This window comes from Tachysurus vachellii, chromosome 24 (genome assembly GCF_030014155.1).
Source record: "Tachysurus vachellii isolate PV-2020 chromosome 24, HZAU_Pvac_v1, whole genome shotgun sequence".
Lineage (NCBI taxonomy): Eukaryota > Metazoa > Chordata > Actinopteri > Siluriformes > Bagridae > Tachysurus > Tachysurus vachellii.
In genome coordinates this window covers 4,911,632-4,917,428 of record NC_083483.1, presented here as the reverse complement: position 1 = coordinate 4,917,428, position 5,797 = coordinate 4,911,632, and positions in this window count along the sequence as shown.

The following is a 5,797-nucleotide window of genomic DNA, read 5'->3' as shown; positions in this document are numbered from 1 at the left end:
TAAATTGTTTCCAAAAACGGAAATGACGCCTGTTCATATAAAAGCAATAACAAGTCGAGTTTTGACTGCGTTTCTTCAGCATGTGAACAAAGAGCTCAAGATGCAATCAGAAAAATCCTGTAGTTTTCTACCCTGTGTTTTTAAGTCTGCTGAGTGATTGTGAAAAAGCAGGTGTTTTCATTTTTATGTATTAATTTCTTTTACAGCAGCTATAATATTAATGCTAATTGTCTTCATATGTTGAGAGAAAATAAAGTGCAGATTTCTTTCCGAGGCAAATGAAACACATGTGAACCCTGAAATCACCATAAAACATCAAGCACAAAGAACCGAAAACAATAAATGATTATTAAACTCTACACTGATGTTTTGTAAAATCCACAATGTGTAATAGATCATTGACTTATATCATTAACATTGATTTATTATTAAAATCAGATTATTAGAATTTTTACATTTTCATCTGATCAATGTTTTTCTTTCTTTCTTTTCTTTTTTTTTTTTTTTTGGGGGGGGGGGGGGGCGGCCCCTGGTAGTCTTTTACACAGTATGGAGTATTTTGGTCTCCTGGTGACCCAGCAGAAGGATCCAGGTTCGATTCCCCTTTTAAATCTTTTTAAATCTTTTAAAACCCTTTTAAATGGGAGGATTAAGTCAGAAAGGGCTTCCGGCCCAAAACCTGGGATAAACATAATACCCTGTGGTGACCCCGAACAGGCAGCAGCCAAAAGGGAAAAAAAACACAGTACGAAATATTATAAATAATATATATGAATTTTATATTTTCAAAAAATTGGCTGTTTGACCTCAAACTTTATATAAGTATAAATTAAAAAATTGAACTTCTAAATGTCCATACATCAGTTTCTGGAATCTTTCAGTCTATTAAACAGACAGTCAATTTCTAAGTAAACTTAGGAATTTGAAATAATTTCAAATGAAGTTGAAATAATTGGACTGATTTGTTTGATTGGGTGTTTTTAAATTACTTTTTGCATGACTAGCCAAGAGAAATTGATTAAGAAAAAGTAGTCTCTCACCACTGTGTCTGTAAACACTTTATTGCATTTTGCTGTATGTATATTAGAGTCTATTCAATATAGTTTCAATTATGTTGAAAATTATATCGAGACTTTATATCATTATCAGATTAATTGTTGACTTTGTGATTGGTTTTTCATTTCTTCACTTGATTTCAAAGAACAGAAAGTTTATAGGCACTCCTGCAAACTTGCACTGTATGTAATTCAGCTTCTCAAATAAGGTCCTTTCAGTCCTTTTGGAGATGGCAGACCATAGTGCAGGACATGTGGCTTCTATGTCTGCCAGCACCTACTGGAGGAGAAGATGGAAGCTGTGTCTGTCAGTATTTTATTGGATGAGGTGTGGTTTCTGATTATAAGCCATACTGTAGTTGATATGTATGTCTCAGTCATTTTGGATGAAGCACTTGTCCTGTGTGTTTATCAGTTGTTTATTAGGCTCAGCACAGATACACCAGGAGCAGAGAAAGGTGAAAAGGTACTTTCCAAGCTTAACATGAAGGAAGAAGCACACCTTCTTGATTCTCTGAAAGATTTAGGTTCCATCTAGGATCCAGGGCAACAGTTCTGAGAAACTCTACAGAGAACACAATCAGAATAATTTCATGAAAACTATTATACCACCACCAATCTGCTGGATATCTTGATATTCTCTAGGGTTCTGAGGGTGAAGAGCTTCTGCTGACTCTCAGATTAACTGACTGCAAAGAGAGTTCCCCACCATACAGCCACATGGTCTTTTGTTTATCATGGTGGTAGTAGTGGGAGGAGAGCTTGCAGGCTGTTTGTCGGTGGTGGTGTGGGCACCGATGTCATGCAGGCTTAACAGAGGAGGTGTGGCTCCTATGCCTATGAGTTTGTGTTGGTAATGCTGTGGTTCCTGTGTCTAATTAGGCTTATTCAAGAAGGAGTGACTTATATGTCTCTATTGTATATAAAAAAAATAATAAAATTTTCCCCCTAGTGTTTGCAAAGAACTTGCTTGTATCTTCACTATGTACGAGGCATACATACTATGTCACTCAATTTTTGGGACCTTGTACATACAACATTTCTCATTACATAACTTCACATGGTATCATACTACAGCAAATATAAAAGACTAATTAAGAAAAGAATATAATATGCTTTACAAGCATAGCCACTGGGTTTTCAGTATGCACAATGACCATATGGGGAACACAATAGTTATATTGTGCATTCCATTGTACTTCTAGCTTCTATGATAACCCTTTCTGTACACATGCATGAAATTCTTAAAGCTGGGTGGATTTATTGCTTCCATGTGTGCAGTCTGTTGTTCCTATAACCTGCGGGAAACCAGTGATGGTGTGATATCCTCTCATTTCATGTAGAAATGTGTCTGTGTCTAAAATCCCTAGTGTTGAAAGGGCTTAGGTGTGCTCAAGGATGCTATTGCTGAATTTTGTTTGTCTCTCCAGAAATGGGACTAGTTACTGCCAAAGAAATCGGTGCACACATCTGAAGAAAGAGCTGATAAATGAATCCCCTGGACTGAGTGCTCCATATGGGCTCTCCAGGACTGTTTTGATCACATCCAGTCTGGAACATGTTTAAAGAGGCTAAGACATATCACCATTCCACTGATTTGGAGTAATACACAGGATCTGTGACTGGTTACATGTGTATAGAAGATTATCTTCATCACAACATATACAAGCCAGAATATACATATATGTGCACACTACAGAAGACCTCGGGAAACACCTTCAGGTCAGATGAGAAGTCAGCCTTCTAGGGATAATTCAGTTCTATTCTATCTTGTTTTATATAGCACTTTTAACAATGGACACTGTATCATTTACATTTGCTGCATTTGGCAGACGGCCTTATACAAAGCGATGTACAAAAGTGCTTTTAAAACTTTATCAATTAATACATTAACACTGGTTAGATGGGGGGGCACGGTGGCTTAGTGGTTAGCACGTTCGCCTCACACCTCTAGGGTCGGGGTTAGATTCCCGCCTCCGCCTTGTGTGTGTGGAGTTTGCATGTTCTCCCCGTGCCTTGGGGGTTTGCTCCGGGTACTCCGGTTTCCTCCCCCAGTCCAAAGACATGACGCAGTACACAGTGAAATGAAACAGCATTTCTCCAGGACTACAGTGCTACAAAAAATGACAAAGCTACATCAGGCAACACAGAGCTAAGGACTTAAGCCACACAAAATGCAATATGTGCAACCTAATGCAACAGTGCAAGAAAGGACAGTGCAAACAGACAATACAAAACACTACAAGACAAAAACACAAAATACACAAAATATTGCTGACCAGTGTGCATATTGTTTATTATGAAGTACATTGTGCAATCAGAGCAAGTGTCAACATATACAAACTTATGTAGTAACCGCAGTTAGATGAGGTATTGAAATACGGTTAGCAAAACAGCAGTGAGTGAGTGATTGATTTGTACAGTCCAGTGATGTTCACACAGTTGTGTGAGTGAGTGAGTGAGTGTGTGTGTGTGTGTGTGTGTGTGTGTGTGTGTGTGTGTGTGTGTGTGTGTGTGTGTGTGTGTGTGTGTGTGTATGTGCACGTGTTCGGTATAGTTCAGTTCTGTTTGTTGAGGTGTCTGACGGCTTGAGGGAAGAAACTATTGCACAGCCCCTAATGCTATGATACCATGATATTGTATGTACCATGATATGATATTTTCCAGACAGCAAGAGCCTGAAGAGTGTGTGTAAGGGGTGTGTGGTGTCATCCACAATGCTGTTGCTTTGTGCATCAGTGTGTGTTATGAATGTCTGTGATCAAGGGATGAGAGATGCCAATGATTTTCTCAGCTGTCATCACTTTACGCTGCAGGGTCCCTTGATGGTCCCTCTATAGATCATGGTCAGGATGGAGGAGGGAGATGGGCTTTCCTCAGCCTGCATAGAAAGTAGAGGCACTGTTGTCCTTTCTTACTGATGGACCTGATGTTGACTGACCAGGTGAAGTTCTCTGGCAATTGAACGGAATTTGGTGATCTTGACGATCTCCACGGAAGGTCTGTTGATGTTCAGCGGAAAGTGGTCTCTCCTGAAGTCAACAACCATCTCTTTAGTTTCATCAACATTCAGAGACAGGTTGTTGGCTCAATATCAGAGAGTTAGCCGTTTGTTCCTGTATGCTGGAAATTGTCGATGAAACCCATCACAGTCGTGTCATTGGTGAACTTGATGTGGTTTGAGCTATGCATTGCTACACGGTCGTGATTCAGCAGAGTGAACAGCAGTGGACTGAGCACACAGCCCTGAGGGGCCCCAAAGCTTAGTGTGGTGGTGCTGGAGGTGCTGTTCCCAATCCGGACTGACTGAGGTTGCAGAGGGAGGTGTTCAGGCAGGCTTTTAAGTGTTGCAGGAAAAGGTAGGTCTTCAATCGTCGTTTGAAGATTCAGCTGTTGACTCAGACATCCAGGGGAGGTTCAATCCACCACCACAACACCAAATAACACCACAAAATACCTACCTCTTACTCTGAGAGATGATGGTACCATATGTTTCGATACAGCTTTACAGGAAAAGCTACTGGAATATAAAAAGTTAGAAAAAAAAGTTTATATTTATATTTATCCTTAATGAGCAAGCCAGAGGCAACAGTGGCAAAAAAATCTCTGGGATGTTATAAGCTTATATAAACCTTGAACCTCAAGAGGGAACCATATCCTCTTCTGGGTGACACCGGAGAGTGTGATTATAATTAATTTGCTTTTTACAACTCAAGTGGAACTGTATAACCAGGAGCTTTTGGGCAAGATATAAGTATGTGTTAAAGCCACATCCATGGTCTCCATATTATTCTATTAACAGCATTTTCATATATCTCCAGGTACTCCACATGGAACCATCCCCATCAGCAGTGGTGAGACTCTAAACAGAAGTAGGTCATCAGGATAAGGCATGTCAGAGTGCAGAAGCAATTGGGATCATTACGAGCGAGCAAGAGAGAGAGAGAGAGAGAGAGAGAGAGAGAGAGAGAGAACGAGTAATAATACCTGCTCACAAGTATGCTTGCAACAGTATTAATTTCCTGTTCTGAGTGAAGTGTTGTGCATTTCTCTCTGTTGTTTCTGCTCTATATTTATCCAAATGAAGAAAAAAAGGGACATTGTGTCCTTTTTTGCCCCTTTATGAGACAGAGATTGATCCAGATAGACAAAAAGAAGCAGAAAGGGAAGAGAAGCAGAAGGAAGTGAATGCAAAGCCAGGGGTCTTAACTGAAAGGTGTGAAAGTAGAGGCACAGAACAAAAAGTGTCAAAAAGACAGTGATATTGAGGCTGAGGAGGACACACAGGCAGAGAGTGAGAGACAGACCATGTTAACACCCACAAGCACTGGACAATCAGGATTATGATGTTAGAAACATATTTGCCTGTTTGTGTCTTTATCTACAGATATCAGCATATAGAACCATTTAGTGCAGGCAAATCTGAGACTGTTTCCAAAGACCTTGTTTGGGGACAGGAGATGATGCTTCAAGACAGCTAAAGTTAAACTGATCTCTCTCTGTGTAAAAATGTCAGGCTGCAGTGCTTGTTGTATTTTGCCAGTTTTGAGAGGATGCATAAGCTATAAAAAGTCTCACACTTCATGAATCTGCTTATTGGCAAGATACCACAAATGGATGATTGCAATGTGGGATAAAGGGTGTGAATCCATGGCTTTCTCTAAGCACTTTTTCCAGCTCTTCTATAGAGAAAATTGAGGGAACAACCTCCACCTCTCACTCCCACATGGAGAGTTATTTCA